The 22,426-nt window shown below is 48.0% G+C and overlaps 1 protein-coding gene across 3 annotated transcripts in view; it reads left to right on the top strand.

The window, feature by feature from the left end:
* Positions 1-434: 434 nt before the first annotated feature.
* The window catches only part of LOC138663733 (zinc finger protein 665-like), a 43,965-nt gene continuing 21,973 nt past the window's right edge, over positions 435-22,426 (top strand). The window contains exon 1 of one of the 3 annotated variants that reach the window (XM_069750057.1): positions 435-508. The gene's annotated coding sequence lies outside the window, so the exon portion shown is untranslated. Of the gene's footprint in view, positions 509-16,778; positions 17,113-22,426 lie in introns of those variants that run through there. The other 2 variants (XM_069750056.1, XM_069750058.1) reach the window with 2 other exon arrangements.

The raw sequence follows: 22,426 nt of genomic DNA, 5'->3' as shown, positions 1-22,426 counted from the left end.
GGCTCCGCTCTGTACACCTCGTACACACACGGCTCCGCTCTGTACACCTCGTACACACACGGCTCCGCTCTGTACACCTCGTACACACACGGCTCCGCTCTGTACACCTCGTACACACACGGCTCCGCTCTGTACACCTCGTACACACACGGCTCCGCTCTGTACACCTCGTACACACACGGCTCCGCTCTGTACACCTCGTACACACACGGCTCCGCTCCGTACGCCTCATACACACACGGCTCTGCTCCGTAAACCTCGTACACACACAGCTCCACTCCGTACACATCATACACACACGGCTCTGCTTTATCCACACTGTAAACCCCTCCTGACCCCACACATTAACTTCCCCTCATCCAGCACCATGACAACCAGCACAGCAGAGTCCTGCATACACTGAGGCCCCTGATCATGTGACCCCTGACTCCTCCCCTCCTGTGACCTCATCACAGGTCCTGTGTGCACAGAACAGCCATATATGTGGTGTGCGGCTCTACAGGTGGAGGTAGGTGCTGGAGTTTTCCCATTAATGGGTGCGGGGGACATTAACCCCTTATAGGGAAAATGGCGGATTGTATATTTCTGTTTACCTCAGATACAATGAAGGCGGAGGGGGAAGAGTGCAGCTCCTGGACCAAACCTTAGTGAGGGCAGGTTGGGCAGTTGCTCAGAAGTGTGAGATGTATAGTGGGTTGTAATCTCCTTTGACAACCTAGGTGGTCTTGTAGTAGATACCCCAAGTTACACCAGCTTAAAGTGAAGAGAAAGATAACCAGCTATCGAGAGTGACAGCCAGGAAGAGAGAGAAACTCTGGCTGTCTCTCTCTCTGACAGTCTCTCTCTCTCTGGCTGAATCTCTCGCGATGTCTTTCTGGCTGGCCGTGCCTGTGTCCCTGGCTGGCCGTGCCTGTGTCCCTGGCTGGCCGTGCCTGTGTCCCTGGCTGGCCGTGCCTGTGTCTCTGGCTGGCCGTGCCTGTGTCTCTGGCTGGCCGTGCTTGTGTCTCTGGCTGGCCGTGCTTGTGTCTCTGGCTGGCCGTGCTTGTGTCTCTGGCTGGCCGTGCCTGTGTCCCTGGCTGGCCGTGCCTGTGTCTCTGGCTGGCCGTGCCTGTGTCTCTGGCTGGCCGTGCTTGTGTCTCTGGCTGGCCGTGCTTGTGTCTCTGTCTCTGGCTCGACGCACTGTACGTTTGCTGCATCCAAAGTGCTGCCATCTATTGAGCGCATGTGAATCCGCATGTGCTCACTGAACCATGCGGATTCATTGCGTTCAATACATTCTATTGGTAAAATCTGTCTGCGGTCTGGAGAGATGTGTACTCCATGTCCATCTCCGCCGTTGACCAGTAGGCGTCTGAGGAAGCATTGTGGTCATGGGAGTTCTAGAAATCCCATCCACTATGCTGTTACAGCTGGCCACTGCTAGCTTGATACTGCATAAGTATATAGCATCATACCCGCAGCAACAATGGATCGTGTATACATACCCTAAAACCCTGCCTACAGGCCCGCCTCAGAGCCACGGGCATATCATTAGCTGCAAACGTCTAACACTGACTACACGAGAACCACAATCAGTGTAACGGTGCCAACCTGACGGTGTCTTTAGGTAACTGAGCACAATCCTGCTGACAGGTTCACCTTAAGCGAGGGAGGTTGTCACACTATTATTGTAACAGATGTAATATATAATTTCCACACAGCCGGACCACAAAGAAATCAATGAAATAGCTGTGTGAGAGAAATGCCCAGACCCTTAGGTGAATTTCCCTGATGGGTAGTGTCATAGAAAAAATTAAAGTCCCCTAAGGGCACTCCAGGGAGGGGGCATTTACCCCCCTCCTCTCTCACATAAAATTTCAAGAAGAAAGAGCTCACAATCTAAGAGCCTCATTGAAGTAGAGTTGCCGTAGGTAACAGGATGTTGGGTTGAGTGTGCCCCCCCCCAACCCCCCCCTCCCCCCCGGCTGTGACCTTTCTCAGGTACAGTTTCCAAACTGGGGTCACCTTTGGGGGTTGTCTGATGATCACACACCTCGGGGGCTTTGTAATTGGCCTCCACAATCTAGGACTAGCAATTTTTTTTGCTCCAAAAGAAAAATAGTGAATGTTCACATTCGAGCCCTGCCATGTACACAAGAAGAGCTTCTGACCTCAGGTTTTGGGAGAAATTTATTACCAAATTTTGGTTCTATTCTTTTTTTTTTAAATTGAAACATTTGGGTCGCAAACATTTTAGTGAAGAAAAAAAACACAATTTTTTATTTTCATGATCCAGCATTATAACATTTTCACAAGGCAATTGTGGGTTCAAGATGTTCCTCACAACCCTGGATGAATTGGTAGAGAAATGTTGTTTCTAAAATGGTCATTTTGGGGGGTTTCTGCTGTTCTGGCACCTGGAAATTATTCCAGCCAAATGTGCACTACAAAAATGAAATAGTGATACCTCCCTTCTGAACCATACTGGCGGCGGGCTTTAAGGGGCCTTAATACTCAGTGCCGCTTTTTAACAGCGCTGAAGAATAAGAAAATGCTGCCGCCTGGCGGCATATCCCCCGGGTGTTGGTTCTATATGACAGCTGACACCCTTCAATTTCGGCCCCAGCCGATTATCCCCTGAAATACTGCTGTCAATCGTGACAACGGTATTTAAGTTGTTGTTGACCCCTTTTGGTAACCATCAGATACCCGCGATGAGAATTGCCGGTCTCAGTGGTTACCATTGGTACCCTGAGGTCATGTGATGACCCCAAGTTACAGTGTCTTGTGAGACTCAGCTTATGGCCGGGGGTCACACTTGCGAGTTCAATGCAAGAAACTCACATCAATTCCCAGCACTGCCGCCAGCACTCGGGACCAGTGTGCGGCTGCATGTATTTCTATGCAGCTGCATTCTCTGGTCCCGAGCACCGGAGGCAGTTCCGGGTATTGATGTGAGAGACCTGCGCGAGTTTCCCGGCCATAAGCCGAGTCTCACAGGAACAGTCAGTGAGACACTGACAATCTCATGCATTGCAGTACACAATGAGATAAGATTCAGTGTAGATTTATGTAGAGTAATGCACCCAGGACAGAGTCATCCTATTGCTGCATATACATTAAATGGGAGAATACTTGGGACTACAGATCAAGATAAGGGCTTGGGTATTCTGGTTACAAGTAAAGGTACCGTCACATTTAGCGACGCTGCAGCGATCTAGACAACGATGCCGATCGCTGCAGCGTCGCTGTGTGGTCGCTGTAGAGCTGTCACACAGACCGCTCTCCAGCGACCAACTATGCGAAGTCCCCTGGTAACAAGGGTAAACATCAGGTTACTAAGCGCAGGGCCGCGCTTAGTAACCCGATGTTTACCCTGGTTACCAGTGTAAATGTAAAAAAAAAAAAACAGTATATATTTACATTCCGGTGTCTGTCCCCCGGCGCTCTGCTTCCCTGCACTGACTGTGAGCGCCGGCTGCCCGTAAAGCAGAGCGGTGACGTCACCGCTGTGCTCTGCTTTACGGCCGGCTGGCGCTGACAGTGCAGGGAAGCAGAACGCCGGGGGACGCGACAGACACCGGAATGTAAGTATATAGTGTTTGGTTTTTTTTACATTTACACTGGTAACCAGGGTAAATATCGGGTTACTAAGCGCGGCCCTGCGCTTAGTAACCCGATGTTTACCCTGGTTACCAGTGAAGACATCGCTGAATCGGCGTCACACACGCCGATTCTGCGGGAGTCCAGCGACGAAATAAAGTTCTGGCCTTTCTGCTCTGACCAACGATGTCACAGCAGGATCCAGATCGCTGCTGCCTGTCAAACACAACGATATCGCTATCCAGGACGCTGCAACGTCACGGATCGCTAGCGATATCGTTGTTAAATTGTTTAGTGTGAAGGTACCTTAAGCTGATCAGCACTACTCAATGTCAAGCAGCAGCTGCAAAAGCAAACAAGATTTTAGGATGTATAAAAAGAGGGAGAAAATACCGCAATCTCAGCTATTGTTACCTCTTGATAAATCACTGGTGAGGCCACATCTAGAATATGGGATCCAGTTTTGGGCTCCACATTTTAAAAAGGATATCCAGAACTTAGACTCAGTTCAAAGACGGGCAACTAGATTATTACAAGGGATGGAAGGGGGTTCTGCTGTTCTGGCACCTTAGGTGCTTAGTAGTGATGAGCGAATATACTCGTTACTCGAGATTTCTCGAGCATGCTCGGGGGTCCTCCAAGTATTTTTTAGTGCTCGGAGTTTTAGTTTTTCTTGCCGCAGCTGAATAATTTACATCTGTTAGCCAGCTTGATTACATGTGGAGATTTCCTAGCAACCAGGCAACCCCCACATGTACTTATGCTGGCTAACAGATGTAAATCATTCAGCTGCGGCAAGAAAAACTAAATCTCCGAGCACTAAAAAAATACTCGGAGGACCCCCGAGCATGCTCGAGAAATCTCGAGTAACGAGTATATTCGCTCATCACTAGTGCTTAGCTAATGGACCTCGCAATCTATTCAAACAAAATCTGTGTTCTAAAAGCCAAGTAGGGCTCCTTCTCACTGATCCCTACCATGTGCTCAAACAGTAGTGTACAACCATATATGGGGTACTGCCACATTTGGGAAAAATTGCTTAGCAAATTGTGGGGTCCAATTTCTCCCATTACCTATATGTAAATTATAATTTGATGTTAAATCAGTATTTTAGTGGAAAAAATAATACATTTTTTGTTCTTACATCTAAATGTTATAAAGTTTCATGAATCACCTTTAGGTTAAAAATGCTCAGTATACCCCTAGATGAATTCCTTGAGGGGTTTAGTTTCCAAAATGGGGTCACTTGTGTTTATTTTCCACTGTTTAGGTACATCAGGGGCTCTCTAAACGCGACATAACGCCCACAGACCATTCCATCAAAGTCTGCTTTCTTAAAGGGAACCTGTCACCTGAATTTGGCGGGACTGGTTTTGGGTCATATGGGCGGAGTTTTCGGGTGTTTGATTCACCCTTTCCTTACCCGCTGGCTGCATGCTGGCTGCAACATTGGATTGAAGTTCATTCTCTGTCCTCCATAGTACACACCTGCACAAGGCAAGATTGCTTTGCGCAGGCTTGTACTACGGAGGACAGAGAATGAACTTCAATCCAATATTGCAGCCAGCATGCAGCCAGTGGGTAAGGAAAGGGTGAATCAAACACGCGAAAACTCCGCCCATATGACCCAAAACCAGTCCCGCCAAATTCAGGTGACAGAGTCCCTTTAAGCGTCACTACTTACTTTCTGAGCCCTGCCGTGTGCCCAAACAGTAGATTTTTTTCACCAATTATAGGGTAAATCAAGTGGGAAATCACTCACAGTGAAACTGCAGATCTCTGAGTCCTGGATGACGTCCACGAGTAAGAGATCTGCAGTTTCACTGTGAATGTTTTCCCAGTATTACTTTAGCAAAACGTGTGTTATACATACTCTTTTTTTTCTTGCTATTTTTTTCACCATTATATGCTATATACGTACACCCATGGTTTCTATGCCAGGGTAACATGTTTTGTTAGTCTGCACCAGCACTTTCATTCATGTATTGATTTGATCAATAATTTTAAGGATTCTGCTCAGTGATTTTTGTGTATATACGATATGTTCTTTGACCCATATACCACATACATGCATTACCTTTTACCAAGCTCTATTTTACTTTATCCCTGAGTGTGCGTCCCTTCAGTATAATTGTATACCTTTTTGCATTGCGGTCTGTACTATTATTTTTTACCTGAATTTGTTCTTACCAGAATTATGTAATAATAAAATTATTGTGTTTTTGGGCTGTATGGTCGGTTTTGGTGCTTTGCTTTTTTTTTTTCTTTCGTGTTTCTTAATTTTCCGACTGTCCACACATTTTTACTCAGGTCCAGCTTCTTGGTAGCAGTGTTTTATTACTTTCCTATTATTTTATATTTTAGATACACTCAGTACCACGTATACCCTTACTACCACGTAGCATTCCTATGTTGTTTTTATTGCTGAATGCAGTATTGCATACTATGAGGGGTGCAGTGAATTTTGTTTAAAAATTGAAAATTTGCTGCTAAATAGTGATGAGTGGACCCGTAGATGTTTGCATTCAACGAGCTTTGTCGAACCGAAGTTTGGTTTGGTATCAGAACTTGACCCAAAATTGATCCTGAACCCAATGGAAGTCAATGAAAAGTTGAACTTTGGTGCTGTAAAATGACTGTAAAATTGTCAAAGCAAGGGCTGTTGGGCTGCAAAATGTTGAGAGGAAAATTTACTTAAAATAACACAGAATAAAAAAAATAATGTTGAACCAGGAGACGGATGTCCAAGTGGACGAGGAGTTGAATGTGAAGTTGGCGGTGTAGGTGGAAGAGACCGAGGAGGAGGTAGCCAACACTGTTTTTGTTTCTCATGGGTACTCTGCAAAACAGTCTCAGTACAGGTACACAGAAAACAGCTTCTATGAGGGTACTCTGCAAAACAGCATCATTCGGGGTACTCTGAAAACAGGCAGTGTCATAATCTGCTGGCCACTATGTCTGTATAAAGGCCATCTAATATTCTCCACTTTTTGTGGTGCAAAGAATGAAGAGAGCATGAAATAAAGGACATGGCTGTGGTGCTGCTGGTAATGGTGGTGTAGCAGCTGCAGGGAGAGGACATGTCAATCTGTACCTGCTACCCTCCCAAATGAATCACCTTCCTCCGGTGCACACTTGCGACAAGAAATTCTGCATAATTTCTTAGGCCCGAGTACCGTTGCACGAATGGTGAGGCCAGAACAAGTAGATATGGCTTTGATTGGATGGTTGAGAGTGCCTCCAGTTCCTTCGCTTTGTCTTCTAATCAGTCCCCTGCTAAAAGTGCAAATTTTGCACCTGCAACCCATGGGTATCTGTCTTCCATCTCCCCACTTTGCAAATCAGTAAAGCAGTCTGAGCCCCAAGTCATGCAGCAGTCACTTCTGCTTTTTGATGACTCAGTAGGTTATGGTTCTGTGGGCCATCCACCTGGCCATACCCCTCAAGTGGCAGAGATTGAGTGCACCGATGTCCAACCACTTGTTCTGTTTTGAGGATGAGGACGTGGGAGGGGTAGTGCAAATGGTCAGCTTACTATCGCATTGCATCTCTGATGACAATGACAAAACACAAGTGCCAACTGCTGCGGCTTTCTGCTGTGTGTAGACCGGCAAGGAGGACAGGGAGGAGGACTGGGTGTGATTATTATTTACTTTTACAGCACCATTGATTTCATGGTGCTGTATATGAGGAGGGGTTACGTACAAAACGTAAACAGACATTACAATGAACAAACTAATAGTGAAAGACTGGTACAGAGGGGAAAGAGTCCCTCTAACTGTAGGGCGAGAAGACCGTAGGTTCGTGAGTTTCTGCAGCTCCATTATTGGTGAGGCAGCATCTCTAGTATTGGTGAGGTTGCAGTGGTCATTGCAGGCTGGAAACTCGACTGAAGAGATGGGTTTTCACGTTCTGCTTGAAAATTCAGAATGTAGGGGATAATCGGACTTGTTGGAGCACAGAATACCAAAGGATGGGGGATACTCGGGATAAGTCTTGCAGGCAATTGTATGAGGAACATACGATTGTGGAGGAGAGAATGAGGTCCTGAGAGATATTGTGGTAGAAGATATTGTGGTAGAAGGTATTGTAACAGAAGATCAGTTTAGAGATGCATGAGTGAGTAAAGAACAAACTCCTCAGCACCCCACACAGCTGTCTGACTCCTGTTTAGAAAAGGGGTTTCAAGGCACAGAGAACTCTGTTCTGGCCCACAGGAAACCGGCCCTGTATCCCCCTTCAAAAACATCCAGCACCACCATCTGATATGGTGCGTATTAGCAGGAGGCAACGTTTCATCAACATGGTGGGAGAGTATGGGTCCACACGTCTCCACATGCTGAATAATGGGTCTTCCCCATTTAATATCTGAGTTTCCAAACTTGACACATGGCCTGAGCTTGCCCTTGGTGCCTTGGAAGTGCTGGCTTGCCCTGTGACAAGTGTGCTGTTGGAATGTGGGTTTAGCATGGTATGGGGGGTGATCACAGACAGCCACATCCCCCTGTCCACAGACAACGTAGGCAAGCGCACATTCATTAAAGTGATACATGCGTGGATCCCACAGGACTTGTCCATAACATTGGCTGAAAAGAGAAGTTTACCAGCCTCACCCAACCATTGTTATACTCACCACTGTTTGTTCGTTCTATTTGCATTTCCCAATGTTTTGGTGCCTCTCCAAATTAAAACAAAGACACACAGGCACAGAGTACCCCCCACATAGGCACCTTTGCTGAATTCGCCCACAGAGGCTGTTTTCCTGAATAATAATAATAATAATAATTTTTATTTATATAGCGCCAACATATTCCGCAGCACTTTACAATTAAGCGGGGACATGTACAGACAATAAATTCAGTACAAGTTAAGACAATTTAAACAGTGACATTAGGGGTGAGGTCCCTGCTCGCAAGTTTACAATCTACAAGGAAATGGGGGGGGGGGGGGGGGGGACACAATAGGTGAAAAGTGCTTGTTATTTCAGGTCTGGCAATTATAATAAATAGGGATTTTCATATAAAGCTGCATGATCCGGTCATCAGCCCGTGTGTTTAAGTGCAATAGTCAAGTATCAAGTGCAGTTAACATGTGCATGGAGGGTGTGGAGACAGATGAATAGTAGGGTGCAGATTCAGAGTAATATTTGGAAGGAGGGAACAGGGCAAAGTTAGTTTACTGAGTAGTTGATGTGGTAGGCTTGTTTGAAGAGATGGGTTTTCAAAGCGCACTTGAATAGGTTGAATACCCCCCCACAGGGACGAGTGTAGAGTACCACCACAGAGGCTGTTTTGCAGATTACCCCCACAGAGGCTGTTTTGCAGAGTACTCCCACAGAGGTTGTTTTGCAGAGTACCCCGACATGAAAGGGTGTATAGTACCCCCACAGAGACCAGTCCAGATTACCCGTATAGATATGGGTGCAGACTTCCCTCACAGAGACTGGTGCAGAAAACACTCACAGAGGCTGTTTTGCAGAGTATCCCAACAGCTACTCCTTCAAAGCGCATACCCCCCGATGCAGCCCTACACAAGTATCAACAACCACGCTTTCCCCACGCAGATCCCCAACATGCAGCCCCACGAAAGTAACAGCTCCCACTCCTTTCCCAACCAGAGCCCGAGCAAGCAGTCCGATGCAAATAACAAGACCCCCTCTTTCCCAATGTATAGCATCAGCATTCAGCTGCACACAAGTAATGGTACCCCCTCCTTCCCCAAACAGACCCCGAGGACGTAGCCCTATGCTAGTAAAAATACTCACTCCTTCCCCACGCAGACTCCGAGCACACAACCCCATGGAAATAACTGCACCGCCTTTTTCCCAGACACGCCCAGCATAAAGCCCCTTGCAAGTCACAGGGCTCACTCATTCCCCCCCTCCCCCCCCCCGCAGATCCCCAGGTAGCAGTTTCTTGCAATAGGATCCCCTCATTCCCTACGCAAGTAACAGCAACCCTCCTTCCCCACACAGACCCCCTAGCATGCAGCCCTACGAAATTAACAGCTCCCTCGCCTTCCCCGCACAGACCCCAAGCACACCGCATAATGCAAGTAACAGCACCACCTCCTTCCCCACGCAGACAACCAGCACGCATCCCTACGCATGTAACAGCAACCACTCCTTAACATAGTAACATAGTTAGTAAGGCCGAAAAAAGACATTTGTCCATCCAGTTCAGCCTATATTCCATCATGATGAATCCCCAGATCTACGTCCTTCTACAGAACCTAATAATTGTATGATACAATATTGTTCTTCTCCAGGAAGACATCCAGGCCTCTCTTGAACCCCTCGACTGAGTTCGCCATCACCACCTCCTCAGGCAATTAATTCCAGATTCTCACTGCCCTAACAGTAAAGAATCCTCTTCTATGTTGGTGGAAAAACCTTCTCTCCTCCAGACGCAAAGAATGCCCCCTTGTGCCCGTCACCTTCCTTTGTATAAACAGATCCTCAGCGAGATATTTGTATTGTCCCCTTATATACTTATACATGGTTATTAGATCGTCCCTCAGTCGTCTTTTTTTCAAGACTAAATAATCCTAATTTCGCTAATCTATCTGGGTATTGTAGTTCTCCCATCCCCTTTATTAATTTTGCTGCCCTCCTTTGTACTCTCTCTAGTTCCATTATATCCTTCCTGAGCACCGGTGCCCAAAACTGGACACAGTACTCCATGTGCGGTCTATCTAGGGATTTGTACAGAGGCAGTATAATGCTCTCATCATGTGTATCCAGACCTCTTTTAATGCACCTCATGATCCTGTTTGCCTTGGCAGCTGCTGCCTGGCACTGGCTGCTCCAGGTAAGTTTATCATTAACTAGGATCCCCAAGTCCTTCTCCCTGTCAGATATACCTAGTGGTTTCCCGTTCAGTGTGTAATGGTGATATTGATTCCTTCTTCCCATGTGTATAACCTTACATTTATCATTGTTAAACCTCATCTGCCACCTTTCAGCCCAAGTTTCCAACTTATCCAGATCCATCTGTAGCAGAATACTATCTTCTCTTGTATTAACTGCTTTACATAGTTTTGTATCATCTGCAAATATCGATATTTTACTGTGTAAACCTTCTACCAGATCATTAATGAATATGTTGAAGAGAACAGGTCCCAATACCGACCCCTGCGGTACCCCACTGGTCACAGCGAGCCAGTTAGAGACTATACCATTTATAACCACTCTCTGCTTTCTATCACTAAGCCAGTTACTAACCCATTTACACACATTTTCCCCAGTCCAAGCATTCTCATTTTGTGTACCAACCTCTTGTACGGCACGGTATCAAACGCTTTGGAAAAATCGAGATATACCACGTCCAATGACTCACCGTGGTCCAGCCTATAGCTTACCTCTTCATAAAAACTGATTAGATTGGTTTGACAGGAGCGATTTCTCATAAACCCATGCTGATATGGAGTTAAACAGTTATTCTCATTGAGATAATCCAGAATAATATCCGTCAGAAACCCTTCAAATATTTTACCAACAATAGAGGTTAGACTTACTGGCCTATAATTTCCAGGTTCACTTTTAGAGCCCTTTTTGAATATTGGCACCACATTTGCTATGCGCCAGTCCTGCGGAACAGACCCTGTCGCTATAGAGTCCCTAAAAATAAGAAATAATGGTTTATCTATTACATTACTTAGTTCTCTTAGTACTCGTGGGTGTATGCCATCCGGACCCGGAGATTTATCTATTTTAATCTTATTTAGCCGGTTTCGCACCTCTTCTTGGGTTAGATTGGTGACCCTTAATATAGGGTTTTCATTGTTTCTTGGGATTTCACCTAGCATTTCATTTTCCACCATGAATACCGTGGAGAAGAAGGTGTTTAATATGTTAGCTTTTTCCTCGTCATCTACAACCATTCTTTCCTCACTATTTTTTAAGGGGCCTACATTTTCAGTTTTTATTCTTTTACTATTGATATAGTTGAAGAATAGTTTGGGATTAGTTTTACTCTCCTTAGCAATGTGCTTCTCTGTTTCCTTTTTGGCAGCTTTAATTAGTTTTTTAGATAAAGTATTTTTCTCCCTATAGTTTTTTAGAGCTTCAATGGTGCCATCCTGCTTTAGTAGTGCAAATGCTTTCTTTTTACTGTTAATTGCCTGTCTTACTTCTTTGTTTAGCCACATTGGGTTTTTCCTATTTCTAGTCCTTTTATTCCCACAAGGTATAAACCACTTACAGTGCTTATTTAGGATGTTCTTAAACATTTTCCATTTATTATCTGTATTCTTATTTCTGAGGATATTGTCCCAGTCTACCAGATTAAGGGCATCTCTAAGCTGGTCAAACTTTGCCTTCCTAAAGTTCAGTGTTTTTGTGACTCCCTGACAAGTCCCCCTAGTGAAAGACAGGTGAAACTGTACAATATTGTGGTCGCTATTTCCTAGATGCCCGACCACCTGCAGATTTGTTATTCTGTCAGGTCTATTAGATAGTATTAGGTCTAAAAGTGCTGCTCCTCTGGTTGGATTCTGCACCAATTGTGAAAGATAATTTTTCTTGGTTATTAGCAGAAACCTGTTGCCTTTATGGGTTTCACAGGTTTCTGTTTCCCAGTTAATATCCGGGTAGTTAAAAGTCCCCCATAACCAGGACCTCATTATGGGTTGCAGCTTTATCTATCTGCTTTAGAAGTAGACTTTCCATGGTTTCTGTTATATTTGGGGGTTTGTAACAGACCCCAATGAGAATTTTGTTACCATTTTTCCCTCAATGAATTTCGACCCATATGGACTCGACATCCTCATTCCCTTCGCTAATATCCTCCCTTAAAGTGGACTTTAGACAAGACTTTACATAGAGACAAACCCCTCCTCCTCTCCGATTTTTACGATCCTTTCTAAACAGACTGTAACCCTGTACGTTAACTGCCCAGTCATAGCTTTCATCTAACCATGTCTCGGTTATTCCCACTATGTCAAAGTTACCTGTAGATATTTCTGCTTCTAGTTCTTCCATTTTGTTTGTCAGGCTTCTGGCGTTTGTGAGCATGCAGTTTAGAGGATTTTGTTTTGTTCCAATCTCCTCGCTGTGGATTGTTTTTAGAAATGTTCTTACCTCTCTTCTGAGTATGTTTTCCTGGGTCTTCTTTGTTCTTCTCCATGTGGACCCACAGAGGTTGTTTTGCAGAGTACCCCCACAGCTGCTGTTTTGCAGAGTTACCCCACAGAAAAGGCTGTATAGTACCTCCACACAGACCGGTCCACAGTGCTTCCACAAAGACGGGTGCAGAGTACCTCAAAAAGAGGGGTCAAGACTACCCTTCAGAGACCCCCAGCACACCGCCCAATGCAAGTAACAGCATCAACTTCTTGCCCACACAGACAACCAAAATGCATCCCCCTCTACACTTAACAGCACCTGCTCCTTCTTCATGCAGACCTCCAGCATGCTGCCCTACGCAAGAAACAGGACAACCTCCTTCCCCACGCAGACCTCCAGCACCTAGCCCCACGCAAGTAACAGGACCCAGTCCTTCCTCATGCAGACTCCCAGCACGCAGTCCCACGCAAGTAACAGGACCCCCTCTGTCATGACACTGTATTCATTCTTATTTCTAACAGACTTATTATTTCATAGTTCAAGGGACGTGAGCCATCCTTCATACGAACCTGTACATTGACCCCCAGCACTCTGCCCCAAGCAAGTAGCAGCGTCATCTCCAAGCCCACGCAGCCCTACACAAGTAACAGGACCCCATCCTTCCCCACGCAGGCCTCCAGCACTCACCCTTATGCAAGTAACGGGACCCTCTCTTTCCTCATGCAAGTTCCAGGAATTCCTTTTCCGCACACACTTCACATAGACCCCCAGCACGCAGCCCCACGCAGTTACCAGCACCCCACTCTTCCCCATGCAGACCCCCTGCACACAGCCAAATGCAAGTACACACAGACCCCTAAGCATGCAGCCCCATATAACAGGACCCCCTCACTCCCCATGCAGACCCCTAGCACACAGCCCCATTGAAATAACAGGACCCCCTGATTCCTCATTAAGACCCCCAGCATGCAGCCAAATGCAAGTAATAGGGTCCCCTCCTTCCCTCATGCAGCCCCACGCAAGTAACAGGAAACCCCCAAATTTCCCCCACAGCACACAACCCCACACAAGTAACAGGATCCCCTCCTTCTCCATGCAAAACTTCAGCTCGCAGTCCTGTGCAAGTAACAGGACCCCCTCCTTCCCCACGCAAGTAACAGCACCCCTTCCTTCCCTACGCAGAGACCCAACCCGCAGCCTCACCCATGCAACAGGATTCCTATCTCCCCACGCAGACCCCCAGAATGCAGCCCCACGCAAGTAACAGAACCCCCTTGTTCACCAAGCAGATCCACGTAATTAAAAGCATCCCCTATTTCCCCACGTAGACCCCCAGCACGCTGCCCCAGGCAAGTAACAGCGCCATCTCCTTTCCCACGCAAACCCAGAGCACGCACCACCACGTAAATAACAGACCCCGTCTGTGACAACACAGCATTTATTCTTAATCCAGACTTATTATTTCAGTAGGCCCAGTGACATGAGCTAGAGTTCATGTGAGAATCACTGTTGACTCTTTTTTGTGTTTGACAAGTGTGACCAACTTTTTACTATAGATGCTGCCTATGCAGCATCACTATTGATGTTCTAATGTTAAAAATAATAAAAGAAAAAAATCGTGATATTCTCACTTTAGGCGTCCCTCGCAGCACTCCCGCTCCTCGCGATGCTCCTGTTCCCAATAATGCCTCGCGGCAATGACCCCATCACGCGAGACCACTACATCATCACAGGTCATTGCCGTGAGGCATTACTGGGAACAGGAGCATCGCGAGGTGCAGGAAGGCTGCGGGTGCTGCCGGAAGGTGAGAATATCACGATTTATTACTTTAATTCTTTGTTTTTTAACAATGATATGGTTCCCAGGGCGTGGAGGAGAGTCTCCTCTCCTCCACCCTGGGTACCAAGCGCACATGATCCGATTACTTCTTGCATGGTGGGCATAGCCACATGCGGAAAGTAAGCGGAGCAATGCATTCCTATGTGTGCGGAATCCCCGAGATTCCGCACAAAGAATGAACTTGCTGTGTTTTTTTTTTTCAGAATGCAATTCCACCGTGGAAAAAAACACGTGTGCACAAAAAATGTGGAATGCATTAAAAAGGATGGGATGCTTATGTAAGCAGAAAACGGCCGAAAAAATTCTAAAAAAAAAAAAACCTAAAAATCCTGAACGTGTGCACATAGCCTCAGGCCATGTGCACACGTTCAGGTTTTTTCGCGTTTTTTTCGTGCTAAAACGCTATAAAAACTAATTAAAAACGCATACATTATGCATTCCCACGGGATCAATAAAGTGTATCGTATCGTATTCTGCATGTTTTGTGCACATGGATGCGTTTCTTTCCACGAAAAAAACGCATCGCGGTAAAAAAATGAGCATGTTCATTATTTTTGCGGATTTTCTGCGATTTTCCCGCAATTCTATGCATTTGGGAAAAAACGCGTCAAAAACGCGTCAAAATCGCGGTAAAAACGCATGCGGATTTCTGGCAGAAATGTCCGATTTTTGTCAGGAAAATTTCTGCAAGAAATCCTGACGTGTGCACATACCCTTAATGTTCATTTGTTGAATGGCTGCTGATTTGCTATTGTATCTGTCCTGGTTTTGCAGTCCTAGTATTGTTCTTTTATCCTTGGGAAACAAAGGCACAGGATGATTGAACAGTCATTGTTTGTTAATTACCCATTGGTGCCCTGCAAATATGAAGGACAAACTATGCATGTTGTTTGAACACTTGAGGAAGGAGAAATGACCTCCTTCCACCTTCCCCCAATAATGTAAAAAAATGCCTGAATGAGTTGTAAACTATAAAAAAAAAAATAAAAAAAAAGAGGATCTACCTTTTGTTTTGAGATCATGGCATCATGTCTCCAACTGAAGGAATACAGAGCTGCATAATTGACAGTCATTAAACCCTCAAAGACTTATGGAGAATCCAGGTTGGGACCAGCAAGCACACCAGACCACGTTTATCAATGGACAGTCAGCTTCCTAAGTCACTGCTGCTCTAATCCCGGCGAGCCAGAGGAAGGTTGAAACTCTGTAATTTGCATCATCTTGGGTATTTTCTGGGACTTCAAAATGTGCTATTTTCTTTAGGTGTTCAGTAAAGTATTGCCACACTGTTTTACTTTAACCCTGTGTTGTCTGGGTAGTATGCTGCCCATTCCAAAGGAGTGCGGACATTCAGTTGAATGAACCCTGGTCCATGCTGTCTCGCACCAGACTGGTCTCCCTTTCCCCATGCAGATCCCCCAGCACGCAGCAAGTAACAGGGCCCCCTCATTCCTCATACAAGTAACTGTGCCCCCTGCCACCACACACAAGCAACAGCACCCACTCCTTCACTACGCATACTCCCAGCACGCAGCTGCACCCAAGTAACAGGGCCCCCTCATTCCTCATGCAAGTAACAGTGCCCCCTTCCACCACACACAAGTAACAGCACCCACTCCTTCACTACGCAGACCACCAGCATCCAGCTGCACCCAAGTAACAGGGCCCCCTCTTTCCCCATGCAAGTAACAGTGCCCCTGCCACCACACACAAGTAACAGCACCCACTCCTTCACTACGCAGACCACCAGCTGCACCCAAGTAACAGGACCCCCTCATTCCCCACGCAAGTAACAGTGCCCCCTGCCACCACACACAAGTAACAGCACCCACTCCTTCGCTACGCAGACCCCCCAGCACACAGCTGCACCCAAGTAACAGGGTCCCCTCATTCCTCATGCAAGTAACTGTGCCCCCTGCCACCACACACAAGTAACAGCACCCACTCCTTCACTACCCAGACCCCCAGCATCCAGCTGCACCCAAGTAACAGGACTCCTTCCTTCTCTACACTGGCCTAGGACCCCCTCTGTGACGTCTCCTCATTTATTCTTCATTATTTCATAGTAGAAGGCACAGGAGCCTCCTTCATACCAGTCTGTACATTGTCTCTTGCTGTAGGCTGGTTTATTGTATGTTGATTAGCTGAATGGCTGTTCTAGTGCGTCATCCCCTGCAGCTTATTGTTTGTTATCTCTGGGACACAGGCACAGGTTTTGTTTGAACTATTGATGTTTGTGGTGAATGTCTGCAAACATTGCAGGATAAAATATGCAGGTTACTTGTACACTGGAACAATGAGCGAATGCCTCCTCCCACCTTTCCCCAAGCCCTGAATGACAGCTGAGGGTATAAAAGAGACCTCTTTCCTTCTCTAAGGGACTCTACATCTCAGCCTAAGAGACCACGGCCTCAGCTGTTGGAATACAAATCTGCTTCACTGAACAAAGACTTGGGACAATCAGGTCACCTGGCCTCATACCTAGCTGTGCTCCGTCAGTGACTGAAGGTTGTGATTGCCTCTTCTCTGTGGGTGCCTGGTAAAGACGGAGTGCCAGTGATTGGGGTAGTCCGCCCTGGAAGACCTGAGGTTACAGAGGTTTTAATCCAGCCAAGCCAGCGGAAGGGTGAGACTGTCATTTCCACCATCTTGTGTATTTCTGTGACTTTGCTTTATGTTACTATATTGTGTCACCAAGAGTATATATGACCCCATTGTGTTACCCACACCCTGTGTGGTGTGAGTAGTGTTCTGCCGACAAGGATGAAGTACGGTCGTTCAGTGGGATGAGCCCTGGTCCATGTGGTCATTCTAAAGACAGCCAGGCCAGCTAGCGAGGGCACCCACTGACCCTGGTTCTCCACACCCTACGCAAGTATCCATACCCCCTTCTTCCCTGTGCAGACCCCCAGCATGCAGCATCACGCAAGTAACAACACCCCCCTCCTTTCCCACTCAGACCCCCAGCCCGCAGGGGCACTCAAGTTAGTAACAGTACCCCCTCTTTCCCCACGCAGACTGACTTTCAGCACGCAGCACCACAAAAGTAACAGCACCTTCTCTTCCCCATGCAAGTAACAACACCCGGTCCTTCCCCATGCAAACCCACAACACACTGACCCATGCAAGTAGCAGCACCCCCTCCTTCTTCATGCAGAGCCCCCACATGCAGCCTCACAAAAGTACCAGCACCTTCTCCTTCCAAACAGATTCCTCCGGCACGCAACCTCATGCAAGTAATAGGGATCCCCTCCTTCCCCGCGCAGACCCCCAGGTCCCAGCCCCATGCAAGTAAAAAGACTCCCTCCTTCTCCATGCAGTCCACCAGCTTGCAGCTCCAGGCAAGTAACATGACCCCCTCCTTCCAAACACAAGTAACAGAACCCCCTCCTTCCCCGCACAGACCCCGAGAACACAGGTCCAAGCAAGTTACAGGACCGCCACTTTCCCCAAGCAAGTAACAGGACCCCCTCATTCCCAATGCAGACCCCCAGCACGAAGCACAAGTGAGTAACTGCACCCCCTCCTTACCTATGCAAGTAACAGTACCCCTTAATTCCCCACACAGACTCCTGCCCGTCGTGCGACGGTTGCGTCGTGTTGTGGCGGACCGTCGGCAGCAAAAAACATTACATGTAAAGTTTTTTGCTGCGTTGTATCCGCCATTTCCGACCGCGCATGCGCGGCCGGAACTCCGCCCTCTCCTCCCCCCGCAACTCACAATGGTGCAGCGGATGCGCTGGACAAATGCATCTGCTGCCCCTGATGTCCGGCGCTTGCACAGTATGCGTCGGTACGTCTGGCCGACGCTAGTGTGAAATTAGCCTAACTCAACAAAAGTAACAGCACCCTCACTTTCAACACACAGCCCCCTGGCCAGCAGCCCCACGCAAGTAACAGGATCCCTTCCTTTCTCACGAAAGTAACAGGATCCCCTCGTTACCTATGCAGAACCCATGCCCGCATGCTCCACGCAAGTAATGGAACCCCCTTCTTCCCAAGCAGACCCCCAGGGCGCGCAGGCTGCTCAAGTAACAGCTCCCCCACTCCTTCCCCAAGCAGACCCCCGGCATGCAGCCTACTCGAGTAACAGCTCCCCATTTCCTTCCCCAAGCAATTCCCCAGCGCAAAGCCTACTTGAGTAACCGCATACCCCCCTCCTTCCCTATGCAAGCAACATCACCCCCTCTTTCCCCACGCAGACCTCCAGCACGTAGCACCACAAAAGTAACAGCACCCCCTCGGTCCCCGTGCAACCCAACGAAAGTAACAGCACCTCCTCTGTCCCCATTCTGATCCCCAGTAAGCAGCGCCACACAAATAACACCCCCTCATGCCCAGTGCAGACCCCCATCTCTCAGCCCCTCCAAATAACAGCACCTCCTACTTCCCTGCGCAGACCCCCAGCACGCTGCCCCACAAAATTAATAGTACCCCATTTTTTCCCACGCAGACCACATTTATGCAGCACCAAGGAAGTAACAGCAACTCCTCCTTCCCCAGTCAGACCCCCCGCATGCAGCTCCATGCAGGTAACAGAACCCCCTCCTTCCTCACTCTTCTTTTCCCAGTATGCAACACACGCAAGTGACCTACAGCCTCCTTCACCATGCAGTCCCTCCTTCTCCATTCAGACCCCCAGCACGCAGCCCCACGCAAGTAATAGGACCCTCTCCTTCCCCATGCAGACCCCCAGCACGCAGTCGCACTCAAGTATCAACAGCCACTCCTTCCCCAGACGGACCCCCTTATCAGAGCCTCATAGAGGTAATGGTACCAAATCCTTCCCCCACGCAGACCCCCATAACGCATCCCCACGTAAGTAAAAGCACCCCCTCCTTTCCCTTGCAAGTAACAGGACCCCCCCCCCCCACAAAGACCACCAGCTCGCAGCCCCAGGCAAGTAACGGGACCCCCTTCCCTGCGCAGCTCCATGCAAATAACAGCAACCCCCCCTTTCCCATTCAGACTGCCAGTCCACAACCCAATCAAGTAATAAGACCTTTAAATTGCCCTCTCAGACCCCAGTACGCAGCCTCACAAAAGTAACAGCACCCCCTCTTTTCCTAGGTAGACACCCTACACGCAGCCCCAAAGAAGTAACAGCTCTCCCTCCTTCCCCTCACAGCCAAATGAAAGTAAGGCTAGGTTCACATTGCGTTAGTGGCAGTCCGCTAACGGAATCCGTTACATAGCGCCACTAACGCAATGTAACGGATCCGTTAGCGCACCCATTGACCGCAATGTATCTAACGCATCGCTAATGTATGCCATTTTTGGCATGCGTTAGCGATGTCCTGTTATTTTCTGACGGACCTCGAACGCTGCTTGCAGCGTTTTTGGGTCCGTTCTCACTAGTGCAGATCGGGCATCTGCGCTAGAGGGATCGCTAAACGCAATCCCTTTTTGTACATTGCGTTAGCGCATTCCTTTAGCGTATGCGCTAAACGGATTGCACTGACGCAATGTGAACCTAGCAGCATCCCCTCTTTCCCTGTGTAGACCTCCATTGCGAGGCCCCACCAAAATAACAGCACTCCCTCCTTACCTGCGCAGACCCTCACCATGCAGCCCCACAAAAGTAACAGCACCATCTCCTCCCCACCAAGACCCCCAGTCCGCAGCCCCACGCAAGCAACTGGACCCTTAACTTCCCAATGCAGACCCCCTGCACACAGCTTCATGCATGTAACAGGACCACCTCCTTCCCCACTGAAAAAAACACTACCCCATCCTTCCCCACATGGAAGACCAACTCGCAGCACCATGCACATAGCAGGACCCGCTCCGCACTGACCCCAAGCCCGCAGCCCCACAAGAGTAACAGGACCTCCTCCTTCCCCACGTAGACCCCAGCACGCAGCCCCACGCAAGTAACAACACCTATCTTCTCCACGCAACGCCCCCCAGCATGCAGCTCCTCTCATGTAGCAGGACCCCCTTCTCCGCACAGATAAGTGCTAGATTCCAACAGACACACCACTATAGTAATAGCGGTTGGTCTGGCACTTTTGAGTGTTTTAAACTTAGAAAATAATTAGACTTAATAAATTGGTCATTTTAATATCATTATTAAAAGTTCATATTTTATACCGTTCACTCCATTTGGATTAATCATTGAAAATGTATAAATTATTTTGGAGGAACTGCACCTGTCTACTTGCAGTGAGTTTTTGAATTGTCACTCAGCACATGCACGTAACAGGACCCCTCCCTCCCCACACAGACCCCAAGCCTGCAACTCCACAAGAGTAACATGAGTGCCTCTGTCCCCACACAGACCCCCAGCACGCTTCCCCATGCAATTTAACCCCTCCCCGTTCTCCACACAAAGCCCCCCAACATGCAGCTCCTCTCATGTAGCGGGACCCCCTCCATCCCCACATGAACCCCCAGCTTGCAGCCCCACGCAAGTAACAGGAACCCCTCCTTCCTCACATAGACCTGCAGCATGCAGCCCCATGTAAGTAACATGAACCCCACCTTCCTCACGAAGCCCAATGAAAGAAACAGCATCCCCTCTTTCCCCATGCAGACGCTCATCATGCAGACCCACAAAAGTAACAGTAACCCTTCCTTCCCCGCTCCAACCCCCCAGCATGCAGCTCCTTTCATGTAGCAGGACCCCCTCCTTCCCCACACGAACCCTCAGCGTGCAACCCCACACAAGCGACTGGAACCTTAACCGCCCCACACATGTAACAGGACCCCCTCCTTCCCCACACAGACACCCAGCATGCAGCCCCATGGAAGTAACAGCAACAGCTCCTTTTCTGCACAGAGCCCTAGTGTGCAGCCCCACACGAGTAACAGGAGCCCTTTCCTTCCTCATGCTGACCCACAACACTCAGCCCCATGCAAGTAATAGGATCTTTCCACCCCCACACAGACCCCCATACCCGCAGCCCCTCACGACTAACTGGACCCCCCTCCTTCCCTACGCAGACCTCCAGCTTGCAGCTCCATACAGATAACAACACCCCTTTCTCCACGCAACCACCCCATAATGCAAGCCCTTTTAAGTATCAGTACTCTCTCCATGCCCATGCATGTAACAGGACTCATCCTTACCCACACAGACCCCATCATGCCGCCTCAAACAAGTAATAGCACCCTATCCTTACCCATGCAAACCCCCAGTCCCAAGCAAGTAATAGAACTCCCTCCTTCACCACGCAGACCCCCAGCATGCACCCCCACTCAGGTAACAGGACCTCCTCCTTCCCCACGCAAATAATAGAACCCCCTTCCCCACTGAGTCTCCAAGCACGCAGTCCCATGCAAGCAATATGACCACCTTCTTCATTAGGCAACCCCAAACAAATCTATGATCATACAATGGCATGTAAAAGTTTGGGCACCCCTGCATCTGGAGGAGAGAAGGTTTCTCCCCCAACATAGAAGAGGATTCTTTACTGTTAGGGCAGTGAGAATCTGGAATGGCTTGCCTGAGGAGGTGGTGATGGTGAACTCAGTCGAGGGTTTCAAGAGAGGCCTGGATGTCTTCCTGGAGTGTAGCAATATTGTATCTTACAGTTATTAGGTTCTTCAGAAGGGCGTAGATCTGGGGGTTTATTCTGACGGAATATAAGCTGAACTGGATGGACAAATGTCTTTTTTCGGCCTTGCTAACTATGTTACTATGCATAGCTTGCTCTTTTTCCTTGTTTTTGGTATACTCTCATTGCATGCTATGGGTGATACACTGGTGCCCTCTGTTTCCTCTTTGTGAATAAGAATGTAGCGCAATGGCCAACGCCCTTGCATGGTGCCCCCTTCCCCCTCCATGCAGGGACACCAGCTTAGGTTGGATTCACACTTCGTTAGTGTGACCTGTTTAACGGACTACGTTACATTGCGGTATAACGCGGTGTAACGTAGTCCGTTAACGCCGCCATTACTGGCAATGGCGAATGCATCGCTAGCGCACGCCCACAATG

This window comes from Ranitomeya imitator, chromosome 2, assembly GCF_032444005.1.
Source record: "Ranitomeya imitator isolate aRanImi1 chromosome 2, aRanImi1.pri, whole genome shotgun sequence".
Lineage (NCBI taxonomy): Eukaryota > Metazoa > Chordata > Amphibia > Anura > Dendrobatidae > Ranitomeya > Ranitomeya imitator.
Note: the sequence above shows the minus strand (reverse complement) of the source record. Positions and strands in the feature narration are given on the sequence as shown.